Here is a 16,842-nt window from a genome sequence, read left to right on the forward strand (position 1 = left end):
TAGTCAGCAAGAGAATAGGAATCCATCCCTACTTCAGATTCAGTACGAGCTTTGAAATACTTAATTTCCAAACATATTTCAGATGCCACCCGCCACCCCTTTGCTGAAGGATACCACACTACATGGCAGTGCCCCTAGCACCAGGCCACGTAAGGCTGCCTGTAAAACGTTTCTGCTTGCTGTAGATAATTTGTTTCACCAAGACCCAGCCACAAAAGGTAACTTCCCAGACTAAAGCGTGAGACAACTTTTCTCACATTTCTGAGCTGTTACCCGCAATGAAATCCTTGGCAAGTGCTAACTCATTCACCGTCTCAGCTAACAAGATTTCCTGCTCCGGTTCCTGGAGTTCAGTTCACAAAAATAATCTTCCCATCTCATGTTTTGGTTCATGTTCCCCAGTTTCTGCGTCTACTAAGACCAAATCGATGTTTACCTTATCTCCCAGCTTCCTGGCCTAATTTAGGAGCTGTCACATCTGATTGTGTGCTCACTGTTGCCTTGCAATTTCACACCTTCCACCAGACACCTCCAAACTCAACTCCCATAGTTAAAAAACAACCCAATTGAAACAACAACTGCGAGGCAGCTACCTGCTATGGTACAGTTCATCCTTTGTTTTGGCCTGCTGTTTCCCAGTAGGTAGGAAGGAATTTCGCTAGTCATATGTGATCCTCCATCCTGCTTCGCCTCCCATTTGTGACAGACTTCCACTGGAGCCATGTGCTGGAGCATCTCTCCTACTCCCCTAAGCGACAGCATGAACTTGAGTATCTTCATGTTGTCACCCTGACCTCTTTTGGCAGTTCCCTTAGTCCCCCCATTTCCTGGAAAGCCTCATAATACATGGCAATCTGACTGAGATTTAGGTCACCTATTTCTCTTGATGAACTTGGCCAGGGGTTACCGATGTGTAGTTGGCATCTTGGTGGCAGCTGACACCCAATAATTTTATCACTGGCTGCAGGTTTATTCTCCTGCTCTTTATGTAGCCTTCAGCTATTTCTTCAATATACTTCACATCGTTAACCAGAAAGTCCTGTTTTCCTGAGTGCAATAAGAATCATGACAAAGGACTTCGTTTGTTTACAGCTTCAAGCATGTCTCTGTCTCTACTTCTCTTTGTGCTTTCCTCAGGGCTTCAGACTCCGTCACTGCGTCTTCAGCACCTTCTCTCTCTGGTCCTTCTCACCCAGTACAGATGCACAGAACGAAAGTACAACAGAATAAATGGCAAGAAATTTGTCCAGGTACCGCTTGAAGGGATGACATGCTGTGACCTGTTTTTCCTTTCTCTATGGTAGAGAAAAAAAAAATAAAAACACAACCTAACATGTTTCTGACAAGTATTTTAAGTCAAGAATGATGGTCAGCTATAACATCACTATAAATAGTACATATACATATATGTAAAGCAAAGATATGTAGGAGTCTTCAGATTTCACTAAAACAGTACTCTGGAAAAACACGGCACATATTTTTGCTAGGACATTAATACAAACCAGAGATCCTGGAATCTGTGGTTCTCACAGGCACCCCTGTGTTATCACTTGCAAACTCACAAAGTGAAATTAGCTATAATTTTAACTATGTTCTACTCTGCAGCTTACAAATGCAGACATCACACAAAGTAAGCGAGTTGGGAGGAGAGGAATTCTCTTTCCTGTGGCACCTTACTGTGGTCTTTGGTAGTGTGGATCAAAATATTAGCCACCCTGCTTGAGGGGAGAGGAGAAGTAATCTTCTGTAACAGTGTGGTTAGCAAGGATTATTTACGTACTGCTGAATGACTTCCCATTGCATATACACCAGGAAGTTTTTGACATTATTGGGCTTTCCATTACCATGACGGCTACTGCGATTTGTCGCAGGGGCACATTGCAATGACAGAAACAAGAGCATCCTCAGAAGGCTCCGTGTGGAAATGCTCATATGTTTTGCTGGAAGGGCAGATGTGAAATTAGACCCTGTTACAAAATTGAAAGTACTTTCCAATTGTCTTCCTTCTTGTACTATATGCAATATCCAAATGCAGAAGCCTGGTTCTCAAACATGTACCAGTTCAGAGATGCCGGAGTGAATTGGAGGCCATCAACATTATTTCCAATGGAATCAGACAACTGCTCAGTAATTTAACTTCCAGTTATTATTGATTTGGGACTTAGTGGCCAGAACTGCTGATGATATTTTTGCCTTTAGGGGATGGTATTTATCAGGGAGAGAGAGATTGTATTATCCTGCTCTTTTGCTGTTGCTGAAATGTGTGAGGAAACAGATCTATTTATTTATTTATTTATTTATTGTGCATATCTCCAATTTGCTGAATCACACATTGAAAAAAGAATTCAAAGGTGGTGTTCTAGAGGTCTTTCAGACATCTAGTTTTCTTATCAACACTTGTGTCTAATGGAGCAGACTGTTTTTATTTACGATGGCTTTTCTTTTACTCTCTGCAAAGCTGCACGCTGCGGAAAGCCACATGGTAAGTGACATAAAAAAGACCCAAAGCATTCCCAGATCAATATGGTCTAGTCTTATTGTGCACTTCTTCCTCAGAGTGGTTACGCTGGTTGCCTCCTCTGACTCCTTCACTTCCACCACATGCCAAAACCCTCTGCCTCAAATTCCTGTCTCTTCAGTTCATCTGCAGAAATGTGTTAGCTTACATGGACTTAGTGGTGTTCTTCCAGTGGAGAGGTATGTCGCTCTCTGAGGCTAAAGTCTTCTTTTCTTCATATCTGCAAACAATCATGACCTTAATTATCCCATTTTGTTCTAAAAATACAATTTTATAACACACAGACATACCATATACAGAAATGGCACTGCAGACATATTTTGTACCATCAAACTACCCTCCATCCTTATACACTGAGCTACAGAAAATAATTCCATATATACTTTGCTAACTTTCCCTGTTAAAATTAATGCACTTCAAGTTACTATAGTACTGATCATGACAACAATTACATTATTTCTCTGTGTTATGGGACAACACACAAAACTGAGCAAGCCAAAGTCTTGTCTATAGTAAATTTGGAACTTAAGTAAGCTTCAAGTACAGTGACTTTACTATAAATTATCCTTGGTAATCCCATCTTAAACAGAGTGCTCAGTAAAAAGGACCATTATGTTCGCATCCATTAAAGTCCTCCCACCAAACAGAATCAACAAACCTTACTGCCTTTTCATGCAATGTCAATAAACACTTCCAAAAAAATATCCAGACTTTGCAAAATCCTCTCCCACATCTGTTTCCGATCATCACTTCACAATTGAGGGTGCATCTCCCATTCCGAAAACCATTTGGGCTTCATTTAAAAAGATAAGGCTTCCTCTTGTCTGGCCCAGATATAGATTATACCGAAGATTAATCAAATGCTATCCTAATTTACATAACGAAGAAAGCAGATCAATAGATTTTGCAGACTCAGGGATCAGTGGTTTTGGAAAGTAAAAATAACTAAGTCAAATAGTCAATGAGTAGATGCTTTGCTAGATTTCAGCAGGAGCAGCTGGAATGAACACTTTTAATGTCTAGCCCATGCCATTCACCTCTAGAGAGCTTTTCCTCCTGCTGATAGATGATAGTTGCTTGACCTTCCTGAGATAAAAGCTGCAAGAGCCCTTCTTCCTTACAAAAGCTGTAAGAACCCTTCTTCCTTCCCTAAGTCTGCTTTGGTTTCCTACTGCTAATGGTTTCTGGTCCCTCCAGAAGTTACAAGCCCAGGCTCCCTCCCATTCAATAGCTGCCATAAGACACCCCCACTTCTGTTGTCTATTCTTTTCTTCATTCACATTCATCTTCCTGCAGCCTTCCTGTCTGTATGTCACCGTTAAGACCTTTTCTTCCCACTTTGCTTCCCCTTCTCTCAGCAAAATGTCACCACCCAGATACCTGTGTAGCAAGAAGCTTACCTTATATGACTACATTTGAGGCCCAAATTGCATGATTCTTAAACCGTATTTCACATTATTGTCCTCAAACAGCATTATCCCTCCCCAATTATCCTTTTCAGCACTGAACACTGCAGTCAGAGCTACATGCAGCTTCCTCCTTTTTTCATCACCCCTCTCCTTTCCTGAATGTAAAGCTTACAAACCCTGCTGGCAAACCAGGACCTCATTGTATTGAGCTGAACAGACACCAAATGGAGCGAGCCGGAAAAGATGGCCCTTGTCTCACTGCACTAAAAACTCAAAGCCCAAATCCCAGTTTTGGAGCCGGCTCATTCAGCTTTGCCTCAAGGCAATGTGCACCACAGTGCGTCGCAGTGCAGCCGTGCCCCAAGGAAGCTCTCAGAGACCATTGTGCAGGCTTGTGGCAGGCAGATGTAATAAAGAGACATAAAATGCTTGAAAAGCCTTAATTGTCAAGAAAATAAGAGTTTGTTAAGGGCAATGTTTGGAACAGAAAGAATTTAATCCAAAAAAGGAAAACTTGAGTCTGGATCTCCAGTGGGATACGCCAGCACGGTGATGAACTGTTGAGGACAGCAGCAGCAATCCCCTCTTTTGGAGTTTGAAGGCTCACATAGACAGGGCACAAAGTGGGATCCAGGGAGCCAAATCAGGTGGCATGAAAGGCTTACCCCACTGCTAACTTTAGTGACAGAGAAATGAATTGGAACTAAGGGACTTTTTTCAGGGCTCGACCACCTTTTACGCTTCCATTTGTTACAGGATGCTGACAGGGTGCAGTCTTCTGTACTCCAATGCAGAGTTAAAGCTGAAAAACACAAGTACAAAATTGAACTACTGACCACAGGTACCCGAATTGATTCTTTGGTATCATATTCTCCGATCATCACAAACGTTATTAAAATTATTTCCCTTTCTTCAAAAAAGGGAACGAAGAGGCAGACAACTCGGAAATTGCTTCCAAACCCCACAGAGATGTTAGTGACACGGGCATTCCCCTTGGCAGCCCAGCCAGTCATGTGGCTGGCACATGCTCCTGAGCATCCAAGTATTCAATAAAGATAAAAGCATAATTAATTGCAGTCCTCCTGCTCAGGTACCACGGCAGTAGGCATTAGCCAGACTGAGCTCAAAGCATTAGGATAATTAGCCTGGGTCAGTGGTGGGCCAGCATTTCTCTGCTTGGATAACTCAAATGTGCTGAAGCCGTGCTTACAAAAGCCACCTCTGGAACCATCCTCTCTGCAGATGCTCTTTCCAGATGCTGAGCTCGAGTCACAGAGGTGAGTGCAGGGTAAAAAATAAAGGCTGAGAAATTAAGACAAGGAAGGATTTGGGACATCTCTGCTGATAACCTTTTTTTCTTAGCTAGGGAAAAGCCACAAGACCGAATAATCCCATGCCACAGAGGAAGCTGAAAAGGCACGAGCTGCAGCTACTGCTGACATTCGGTCAGGAGAGCTGCTGGAGAGAGGAACTGGAGCCAGAAGTCCTTCCTTCTCCAGTTCTTCTCAGCAATATTTTATGCAACATTATTCTAAGGTCAGCTAAAGGACATGTTAGTAATGTCCTTGCCAGTGAAAACCACCACTATTACATTATGTTTATTTACTTGGGATTTTATGAAAAGAGTTTCCCTTTTGAAAGTCCATTTGAGTAACCTGTGAGACTGCGAGCAATATTTGGACGGAGCTCTGAATAGTTAATGGGAGTCCTCTGTGCTCTGTCTGAAACCAGTTGTCGCTCCCTTTTTAGCGCTTTAGTTGAATGTGTACAGTGGGAATATTTTACTTTGTTTTATGTTACTGCAATTTGCAAAAATTACACTAATAGCCCAATTTCATGCAATTATCTGAATGCAGAACATTGTTCAGTTGAATTCCCATAGCCTAAACCTACTGCTTCCCTTGGCTGTCTCACTTTCAATTATGATCCAAGGTCTGCACATCAGATGAAGTGCTTCCATTGTAAAAATGGATCCTTTCTTTAAAAGTTATTTTCGGTGGTCTTCTGCCGTACAAGTTGTTTTTATTGTCTGCGACCAAAGGCACTTTAAGGAAGTCTGGTTTTAACATCACAGGCCTGCAATACACATACTTTAGCTAGAGCGGTTTGTTGTGTTCTTGTGGTAATAACCCTGTTACGTTTGCACCATAATTGCATCTCTGAATGTCTCTTGAGCTGCAGTACGGGGCAAAGTGTGGCTTTATGAATACACAGGGGATAGGGAAGGAAAGAGGAAGGCCATTCAGAGAATTACATTCTTTTTTCCTTCCATCTATACCAGAGCTGACGCAGTGTTGGAAGGCAGGCAATGCAAGATGTTAACACTATGTTAATGCCAGCTTGGTGGTCAAGAATGAGTGTTCAGAAATCGTAAGGCTGGCTAACGGATCACTGACATCTGTTTTTGTGTCTGCTTTTCCTTTTTTTGGAGCCTTTACAGTACACATCTCCGAGTCTTAGTCCACCATCCAGAAAAACACAGAACTTTTTTTAAGCCTGAGTTGTTATTAAATGATGTGACTCCAGGATCTAGCACTTAAAGATAAACAACAAAGACATTGTGACTTATATAAGTTGGTGATAGCATGCTAGTTTCCCGAAATCAAGTTAATGAATTAGCTCAGCCAACTGACCTGCCTCTCTGCAAGGAAGCACATTTGGTACATCTTAAAAAGGTTGGATAACGTCACACTGGGAATATTCTTCCTTGAACCTCCAGAAGGCTTGACTCCTACTCTGGGACGTCCCTCTCTGTTTCTGTTCCTCTGAAATACTTATCCAGCATTTCCTCATTTTGGCTTAATGTTCCACATCCTTGACGGCTTGTAGACCTCTCATTTTTGGTGGGATGAAACCATTCCTCCATCTACTTTGGAAAGAACTTGCATTCCTTAACTCAGCCAGGACAAACGTAGTAGATCTTTTTAAACTGAAGTTACATGCATACGTTTCTTTGAAACTCAGTCTCTATGCTATATTTCTTTGTTGTGAATGGAAAGAAATGATATGCATAATACACGTTTCATGATAAAATAGGCAAGGCCAGAGGCCAATGTCTGACCTATCTCTCTCCTTTGTCTGTAGAGGAAGGCTTTGATAACTAGTTTTTTTTTTCTTGCAGATGGATAACATTAGATGAAATGAATCCCAAGCTTGATGTCTCATTTTGGGTATCCATGAATCAAAATAACAGAATTAAATTCCGTTTTCATTTTTTTTCCCTTAAGTTTCTTCCATCTTTTTTTTGCCCTAAAGGAATAGCTACCTCTCAGGGAAGTGAAATTATGAAAACTACACATTTATCTGACATCATTATTCAGGTCTCCAAATGACATTCATCAAAGAAAAGCATATTTTGGATATTAATAGGGTGAAAAAATAAGCTGTAAGAGGAAAAAAAAAAAAAAAAGACTTTAAAAGGGAGAGCAGTAATGAATTAACACACTGTTTTTAGCTTTGCATCCTATATTTTACATGCTATGGTCACACACCCAGATACACACACATATGTACCCCCTTCCTAATTACCTTTCAGAAATACATCAGACAGGAAGGCAGACTTCTTCTGTCTTATTTTGGCTGGCATGCTCTGTAGTAGCCCCCTCTCACTGCACTCGAGAACATGGCCATACTGACACATTACTGACACGGTATTTTACTCGTGAGTACTCAGTGCCAGCCCAGAAGAAAGTCTCAGGGAACATAAATTTCATTTTGTGCTCTACACCAGCCTTCTCCATCACAGAGAGCAAAGAGGAAAAAAATATATATACCGGCTCTCTAAGGATCCTTTCATTTTTTGCTTTCTCAGAACTGCCACAGCCGCCAGCTCCTTGCGGAGGATCAGACAGACACACGTAACAGCTCTACTTATTCGTACAGGGAATCACTCACGGAGCTGGTTTCCTATCATTAAGCTACTCTGAGAAGTAAGTGATAGTGATGCAGGCATCGGCAATTACTTAACGTCATGATCAGACAGAAATAAGTGCACCGGCTGCCTTGATGCTGCAGTGTTTCTTTCCAACATGACCGTCTGGAAATTCTGCTGCTCCAAATCTATAGTTTCTACTCCAGGTATAGTAATGTGCCAGCATCTTGCCTGGGGATGCCTTTCACAGGCATGGAGCAGTAGATTACGCTCTCCAGCAATTCTGCATCAAATACACAGGTGTCACAAAAGTTTCCATTGGAACTGGCAAGGCTACTTATTTATTAAAATGCTGATTTAACCTTCATATGTCTTTTATGACTTTGCAACACCCACGTTTATAAATAAATATATAAATTCACGTATAAGCTTATAGATATACAAGCATTTGATGATGCTCTATTTTTGGAGCAGAAATCAATACTAGCTGCCCACTGCCAAGTGGCTCACCAGAATGCATGGCCATAAAATTCTGCATTAACAACTACTGGTATATGGGACATAGAGGAGAAGGGGAAAAAAAAAAAAAAAAGTGTTCAAATGAAAGCATATTTCCATTTCACGCTTGCACAGCATTATATAAACAGAAAATTGGAAAGGATCAAAATCCACATTCTTAATGCCTTTAAAGTTATGTATCACATTATATTTCATTATACATTTTTTAAAAGGCTCCACCTACTCTCTGGGACCAGAAATCTTTTAATAGCAAGAAGTTAGTCAATCTTGCTTTCATTAATATTCATATCTATGCCCCAGTTCTTGCATGAAAATCCCCTCATGGAGGCTCACTGCTGCTGCAGCAGAGCACTGCGCAGGACGGGGACCCCTTCGTGCTGGTAGTGCCCGCAGAGCACAGGGCAGACAGCACTCATTGCACAGCGCCTGCTTCGCCTGCTTCCCACTCCCTTTGCCATTCTGCTCCCTCCTTGTGCACCACCTTCAGCACACCCTCAGCTGAGGGGGATGTGGTCCCACTCCAGTGATGAGGGGGACGGGCAGAGACTGGTAACATGCTTGCACTCTGCATTGCCAAAGACATTTTAATAATCTTTGCCAGGTTATTCCATCTTCTCATCTTTTGCTTTATATACATAAAAAAAAAAAAATCCTCATTTTATAAAAGGGAGACAATGGGGCTTCTCTTCCCAAGGGTCTCTTACAGCCATACAGCTTCTGGTTTCCATTTAGCACTGACTCAGTCTCTCTCTGCAGCACCATGCTGTGATGTGTAAACTTAGCCTGCAACAGTCTGAAGGCAGAAGAGACCATTGTGATCATCTCGCCCAGCTTTCTCTAGGATTTCTGTCAGGGATTCCTGCATGAGGCTCCACGGTTTCAGTTGCCAAGGAAACAATTATTAATCTTTTCCATCCCTCGCCACCCCTATCCTTCCTTTCCATTTTGTCATTCCTTCTCACAGTGAAAAATCTTGTCAAATGTCCTCGCCCCTTGCTCTAGCATCCTCACCTCCACCCCAAAGACAGAAGGGAAAGGGGGGAGAGGATTCTTGGCTGGGAGGTCAGCCCAAAGCTTACCTCTTATCCGTGGATTCTGTACTGCAGGTGGATGACCCTTTGAAAATGATCCTCTCAGCAGTGCACAGCTTATCAAATGCTCTATTGTTTGGCTAACACAAGACATATTAGTTTTTAAATTACCCAGCAGCGTACTTCTTGATATATTTTTAGTATCTTTCCTTTCACTGCAGCCTGAGCTCCAGCACAGCCTCATGTGGAAACACGTTAGAAAAGCACACTTTATTGTAACGTGCAGCTAAAAAGAAAAAGCAATAATGAGGGAAAGAAAGGAAGATGCAAAGAAATGGAAAACTGTGCAGAGGGAAGATAGAAAGCAAGAAACCTGCAACAACTAGAAAATAAATTAGATGCAGTCGGAGCAGCTGGAGATAAACTTTTGGAGTCTCAGGAGATTCAACTCAGGTATCTTCAGGCAAGTTACAGGAGAGCTGCTTGATTCCCTGAGGTCTAATGAGTCCCACCTCCATAATTCATAGCTTCTGGCAGTTACACTGATTTTACACCCTGAAATACAGCCGTGATCAGGGCAACTGATGGAAGGACAGAAGGGTGACTCACCGGTATAATTCGGAAAATAATCCCCTCAAATTCAGTGGAATTATATCAGTGTAATCAGTTAGTGCACACAGGAGGGAGGATAAGCACAGCAACTACAAGGAGAAAAAAAAAGAACCAAGTGCTGACAAAAAGCTAATGGGGAGGAGGGCTGCCGTTTGGCATGTTTTGATAATTCAACACTTTGGGTAATTATCCCCCTTCATAAGTAAGCTGACAATAGCTCATGTACAGGAAAGCAGAGTTACCTTGCCAGCCTAAGAAATATCAGTGATCAAAGAAAAACCAGGGATATGTAGAATCCAAACCGTTCCCCCAGGTGAGCCACTGTGGGGAGAGAAACGAGGTAGGGCACATCAACAAGGCAACCCCTGCTTATGATGAGGGAGCGATGCTTCAGCCCTTCCTGAATCCCAGACACTTTAGTACAGAAGCCACTTGCTGATGGTTTAAGGTGGTTGTAACAGAAGCAATAAGGTAAATGTATGTGTGAAAAATGATGGAGAAAACAAGTTATTTTTATGAACGTCGACGATATCTCAGTTGTGCTGTTGGCTATTTTCCTGCCTGGCTGTACAGAAGGATGTGGAGAAAGCAAATAGGAATCAGTGACCACATACCAACACCATTTGAGATAGCACAGAGCTATTAAAAAGCTATAGCAGGAAACATCTACCCACATACCTTCGTGCAGGCAAGCGTTAATTTCTCATAATTCCAGGGAGAATCCAGAAAGCCCTGAACTGCTAAAAACCACAGCTGCAACAAAAGAAACGGATGAAAAGCAGTGTTGGAACAAGCTAGAGAAAACCAGCCTTTGAGAGAGAGCTGGGTTTTCCACTTGACCTTGAACAGGTGTGTCTATGTTCAATGGAAGTCATTGAAAACAACTGTGCGTTCTGGTAAGACTTAATGCACAAGAGCTTTATTTATTTATTTCAAATTTTGTTTCATCTTACATGAATGTGTGGGCTGCCTCAGAAGCCCATGCTTCCCCCCCCCCCGCCCTTGGCAGCGGTACAGAAACGTGAGAACTCATTATTCCCCCATAAGAGAAGCAACAACAACCGACAGCCATCACAACAAAACCCAGGCGAACCTGAGAAGGGCGCTGTCACTTGACCCTGCTGCTTCTCCCCTGGGGTGCACGGAGCAGTCCCCAGGCAACGCTCCCCTGCTGCTGTCTGCCCATGCCAGGCTGGTGGCAGGGCAGGGGGGATCGGCTTGCAGAAGGAGCATGAGCCTGCTCCGAGCAGAAACAGCACAGTCCTCCCTCGCAGCAGACCCGAGTACATCAGTTGAGCAAATGCTACCAGGAGGCTGAATCCACTGGCTACGTCTTCTGCTCCTCACGTGGGCTTTAAGCTACTCAAGTGCCCGTTCACATTACAGGGCTGCTGGTTGTGGGATGTCCTCTCCACAGCCTGGGCTGGAAGTGCTCCTGGTCAGCCAAGCTGGGGAGGAAAAGGCTCTCTGCTACCCAGGACAGGGAGCCAGGAGGGTGCTGGTCTTGGAGGTCTTGCATCCTAGAGACCTCCTCTGGGTACAGGACAGGTCCTCTGTGCCCACAGAACCCCCAGTATTTAATTTCTCCAAATCTCTAAGATCTTGGATGACTTGCCAACACTATCTACAAAGCTACACCTTTCCAGCCTGTTCCCACTTGCAGACTCTACCTTTCCAAAACCAAGCAGCCCCTTGCCATCAGGCATGCCACTCTGCACAGCTGACTTCTTATGCTCCTCTGTCCTCCTACTCATTGCCAGCCCCAGGTGTTATCCATAGAGATTTCATATTCACTTCGATCATAAATTCAATTGATACATTAATAAATTAAACAGCTTCCAGCATAGTCCTGATCCCACGAGCCTCTCGTGGACTCCTCATTGACTCTGAGGCCTGTCAGTGGGCCTCCTGCTGGAGCAGCTCACACAAGTTGTGTTGATACTGCAGAGTGCTGATTTTTAGGATCAAAATGCACTGCGCTACTGGCTAACGTGCCCAGCACAGTTTCATGTACATTATCACTGTGCAATTACCTTTGTCAACCAAATTCATCGTCTCATAAAAGCACAAATGAGGTTTGACAAGTTTGCTTGTAGTTACCATATAACTATGTCAGTGGCATTAATCATTCTTTTCTACAGTTCTTTCTCAGCTGAACCCCACGCAGGTCTTCCCCGAAACCGAGCCAAGGCTACTCAGTCTGCAGTTAGTGGGCTTGTTCTTCTGGGAAAAATTAATATTAGTCTTTTGCTCTGCTTTGTACCACCTTTATTGGATCCTGACTCCACTTTACTCTGACCATCTCTGCCCTGATCTCCTGCACAGAACAGGGCATCCCTCTTTTCTCCAGTAGAGGCTTAGGGGCAGGGCTTAACCCACGCCATGTCCCTTCCCTCTCCCTCGATGTGTTTTTTCCTCTCCCTTGCGGAGCACTGCAGAGCTACCGCATGTATGAAACTGCGTTCTGGGAGGGCAGTGGGCAAGAGAGGGCTGTGAGGGTCTGCACGGCTGGATCACCAGCTTGGTACATCCACCATGTGTTGTTCTGCCCTTCAGAGACAATCCCTGGCCACCAGAGAGACCAGACTGCCCAAGAAGTGAGGGATGAGTGAGGGGGACCGAGCTGGAAAGCTCTCCTGACCTTTGTCTAAAAGGTTTGGCTACTGCCATGATTGATGACAACATAATATCGTCCTTCTGGTTGTTATCAGCAGTGATAATGGTATCATTTCTCCTTACCTGCGGGTCTACTCAAAAGTCTGCTGGAGCCTTTTCATTAGCATCAATTAGCACCAGATCAGAGATTATGATTGCATTTCCCTGGAGGTACAAAAGATGCATCACACTCGTTCTCTTCCTCGTTGGGATGCTCAGCATGATCAGAGGGTCTCCTCTGCAGGAGAGCAGTAGCAGTGCATTCGTTTCTCCAGAGGAGTTTCAGGGTTTCCTTGCACTCAGCCAGCCCCTTTCACACAGCCTGCAGCTTCAGAGCAACTAGTGGGGCTCCTTCACTTTAGGATCCTCCACAGACTCTCCAATTGCAGGATTTCCCAGAAAATTAAAACAGTTTTTCCCATGTGTCAGTGCTTACTCACCAGGAAACCAACAGATTCAAGATCATATGGCTGTCCTGCCAGGGTAGCCTGTTGTGTAAAGAGCACAAGCCAGGCCACAGAGAGCAAGGGAGAAACACGTGTTTCACTGTTCAGGAGGAAAGGATCACCCGCAGACGATCGTTGTTGTATTCAGAAATGTAGTTCGAGTTCCCCTTGCTGGGGATTCTCCATAAATAAATGGAGACACAGGCCATAATAAAGAACAAGTGCTTCACAGTTCAGGGAGTAAATGCAGTGCCCTGGGCAAGCAAATGGGGTGGCTCAGTCACAGAGAGCTCAGCACAGACTGGTCAGGACCATTGTTAACTCCGCTCATATGTAAAATCAAGAGGATGGGAGAAAATAAAGACAAGAAGGAAGAAGAAAAGGGAGAGAGAAGGAAGCCAGAGAAAGCCGAGCTTCTTAGTAAGTGTGCGCCCTGATCTGTGACCCCATCTGCCCCTACTCTGAGGGCAAGGAGGCACGCACCCTATTGAAATCTCTTGAAAAAAACACATCCTTTCTCTGTAACCTCTGCTGGTAGTGAAGAAAGGTCATAAATGACAAAGCTGGTCCAGGAGCATTATGAAACATTGTGAAAGGAGCCAAGCTGCTTACGTCGTAAACTGCACGCACTTCACTTGTCAGAAATTACTTACCAGCTACTCTTTCCCCACACAGCAGATCATTGGCTTCTGCAGTGCCCATGCATAGCTGAGAACCTTGCAGTATTTCCTGGTGAAAGCCCCATCTCCTATGAGAGCTGGTAATGAGGAAAAACAAAACGCCCCCCTCCTTCTACGCCTGAAAAAAAAAAAACCCTGAACAGTCCCTCAGCTTCCTGAGAAGTGATGAGCTTCATCTTCCTTACCATAGCCAGGAGCCTCTGGGCAGCATGGCTTCAAGGAGCCAGAGGACTCCCAGTTCCGACCAACGAAAGGGAACTGGGATGGATGAGTGGCCCCCATGCCTTTACCCCAGCCAGATTTTGCGTTCAGGTATCTCCATCGATTTTGAGGGAATCTCACAGCTGGCGGTTCCAGCACTGGATGTGTCGGCGCTGTTAACACTCGGCACCCAGCCGCGGCATTATAAACCCCTCTGCGCAGGCACAGCGCTGCTCCCTGCCATCAAAGGCAGGCCCTGAGATCAAAGGCAGGGATTTGAGGATCTTTGACTCCTTCTAGAGGAAAGCCCCAGTGATATCCTCACCTGACTGCTGAAGGAATATTCCGCTAACTTTTGCTTTCCCTCCAGTACCAACTATTTTTTTTAACTGAAATCTTTGAATATATATCTCTATATATTTAATTATTATTAATATTCTTCTTTTTGTAGTTGTCTCCACAGCCTCTGGATTCCCCTGCGACCACCGCTTATCGCAGCACCTCCGAGCCTCCCAGCCGCACCAGGGCCGGCTGGGATGAAGTCGATTTTCTCCACAGCAGAGCTGCCTTTTGGATTTGGGACCGAAATGAGGAAGGGGGAGGATTTTTGGCCAAGCTGCCATTGCACACACACACACACACACACACACACACACACACATCGTGGAGCCAGGCCGGGCCGGGGCGGGCCGGGCCGAGGCGAGGCGCGGGCAGCGGGCGCCCTCTGCCGGCCCCGGGGCGCCTGTGGGTGCGGTGCTGGGCCCATGCAGCAGCCCCCAGCAGCGGCCTCCGAGCTCATCTGGAAAGGTCAATTTTGAGGATGCAGACCCGATAGATGTCTTTGTATTTATCTGTGGGTTATATGCACGTAACTCCTTATATGACACACTTTATAAAATGTGAACAAGCCCAGAAATTATATATAAAATAAAGCATAAAGATGAAATCTACTCTATTTTAAAAATATTTTTGTTTTGCTTATTAATGGTGCAAGGAATGTTTTCTTCCTGTCTTGTTTACACCCCACTTTGGAGTTCATTGCAGTAGAGGCTGGCTCGAAAAATCTGCTTGAGAGAGAACCTGATTTTTTAAGGGGTCGGCACCCTCTCTGCGCCCTCTGTACTTTGGTTAAAGCAGTGGAAAGTCATTGTTTCTGAAAACCTCCTCTTATGTGGAAGATCTGTATCTTACATCTACATCACCATTTTCTTTTGCTCTTCAACTCGGTGCCCAGTTTCTGCCCAGTTCTCTCTTGTTCCCTCCTGTGTCTGGTCGCAGGACGCTTCCCCTTTCCCAGTGGCACCAGACCCTCTCCCACCCTTTGCTGCCCACCACCTCTTTGCACAGGCTTTTTTACTTCCCTTGTGCTACTGGTCCATGCTGTGCACCTCCATCTCCGTCCTTCAGCAGGCAGCACCAAGGGCTGCTGGCGGAGAGGATGGTTACAGAGCCGTGGGATTGCACGGCTGCAGGGAAAGGGCCCCAGCCTCTTTGTTTCTTCTTTTCACAATGTTATTTTAAAGCTTAAAACAAACAAACAAAAAAAAACACACTACTAATAGGATTTGCTTTTCCCATCACCCTCCACTACAGGCTGTTGCCTGTCACAAGCCGTGCCTGCTCTCCCCACACCCCCCAGCTTTCATGCACCCTGCTAAATTATGCACACACATGCTGGGGTCAAACCAATACGGAGAGGAAAGAAAGGAGGCAAGGGGAGAGGTGAGGAAATGGGGTCATGCAGGACAGGGGTCATTAACAACTAGAAGGGGATGTTTTTGAGAAGGGGGAAGGCAGGATGAAGAGATCCGAGCAGCCAGGGAGCCCTGACGTGCTGCCACAGCGGTGAGCTGAGCTCTGGAGTCTGGGGACTGTGTGGAATGGGAGGGTTTTACCCACAGGGGGGACAAATGGCTGTTGTGTGCTGTCACAGCGTTTTGAATTAAGGTAAGTCTTTCTTTTTAACCACGCATTATTACAACCTTTATATATATATCTTTTAAACAAGCTCGGAAGAGCAGAAGGGGAATAAAGTGACTTTGTAAGATCTTTCTCTGCAAGTCCCGAAGGGGATGGAGCTGGCCTGGGGTCCCCACTCATGTCCCTGTCAGCGTGGGCCTGGGGCTCCCTCCACGCTGCCGCCCCGTGAGCGGGAGCCCCGAGAGGCAGAGGCCTCCCTATGCAGCGCCGGCGCCTACAATGTCAGCTTTCACTGCTCGTTGTCTGCACAACCACCTCGCGGTAGAAAACAAAGGAAAACAGCACGAGAACAAATGCTGATGCAGGCAGGTTTGCCCTGGCCTGGCTGGCACGGCAAAGGCGAGCGGCTGCAAGGATAAAGAAGTGAAGGAAGGATTTTGAAATGCTGAGGTGCAGGCCCACAGCTGCAGCCTGGGTGCCCTGTGCTGAGCTGAGCACACACCTGCACAGGGCTGGAGGGCAGTGGTCTGAGGGGCCTGGAGCAGCACCGATGCCCTCCTCTCCCTGCCCACATTTCCAGTTTTGTTGGAAGTGAATAGCGACCAGAAGGGCTGAGCAGTGCTGCAGATCAGAGAAGTTCTCCTCATAAATACAAACTTAAGAGGCAGACTTCAGACACCAAACATACGTGTATGCCACATCCACGTACCCACCACCATCTCAATTTTAAGCAAGAGCCATCCCCACCTGGATTGAACTGGTTTTGCTGAGGCAACCACTCCCAGAGCAGCAAGAGGGATTCCTTCTGGCCCAGGAAGAGCAGGCATGACCCAGAGCTGGTGGTGCTCATTGGTACCAGCTGCTCAGAGTCATGCTCTCCAGGTCCAGGTGCCAGTGTTTCTGAGGCCCAGCAACTCACCAAGTTTAGATTTAAACAAACTCAGGAGTATTTGCAAGTAGATGTGTGGATAAATTGTCCA

General features: G+C 45.1%; 1 long non-coding RNA gene across 4 annotated transcripts; it reads right to left on the reverse strand.

Moving 5' to 3' along the window:
• Positions 1-1,332: 1,332 nt before the first annotated feature.
• Positions 1,333-13,177, reverse strand: LOC311444831. Of its 4 annotated transcripts, XR_014698095.1 has the most exons (4): positions 10,639-10,729; positions 9,958-10,049; positions 9,397-9,488; positions 1,333-2,738 (listed from the first exon to the last, which is right to left on the reverse strand). It is a non-coding gene; the product is annotated as an uncharacterized lncRNA (long non-coding RNA). The 4 variants fall into 4 exon arrangements; XR_014698093.1 differs by lacking the exons at positions 9,397-9,488; positions 9,958-10,049; positions 10,639-10,729 and adding exons at positions 4,593-4,729; positions 13,056-13,177; XR_014698094.1 differs by lacking the exons at positions 9,397-9,488; positions 9,958-10,049 and adding an exon at positions 4,593-4,729.
• Between the last annotated feature and the right edge of the window lie 3,665 nt (positions 13,178-16,842).

Source organism: Aythya ferina, assembly GCF_964211825.1.
Source record: "Aythya ferina genome assembly, chromosome: 1".
NCBI classification, from domain to species: Eukaryota; Metazoa; Chordata; class Aves; order Anseriformes; family Anatidae; genus Aythya; species Aythya ferina.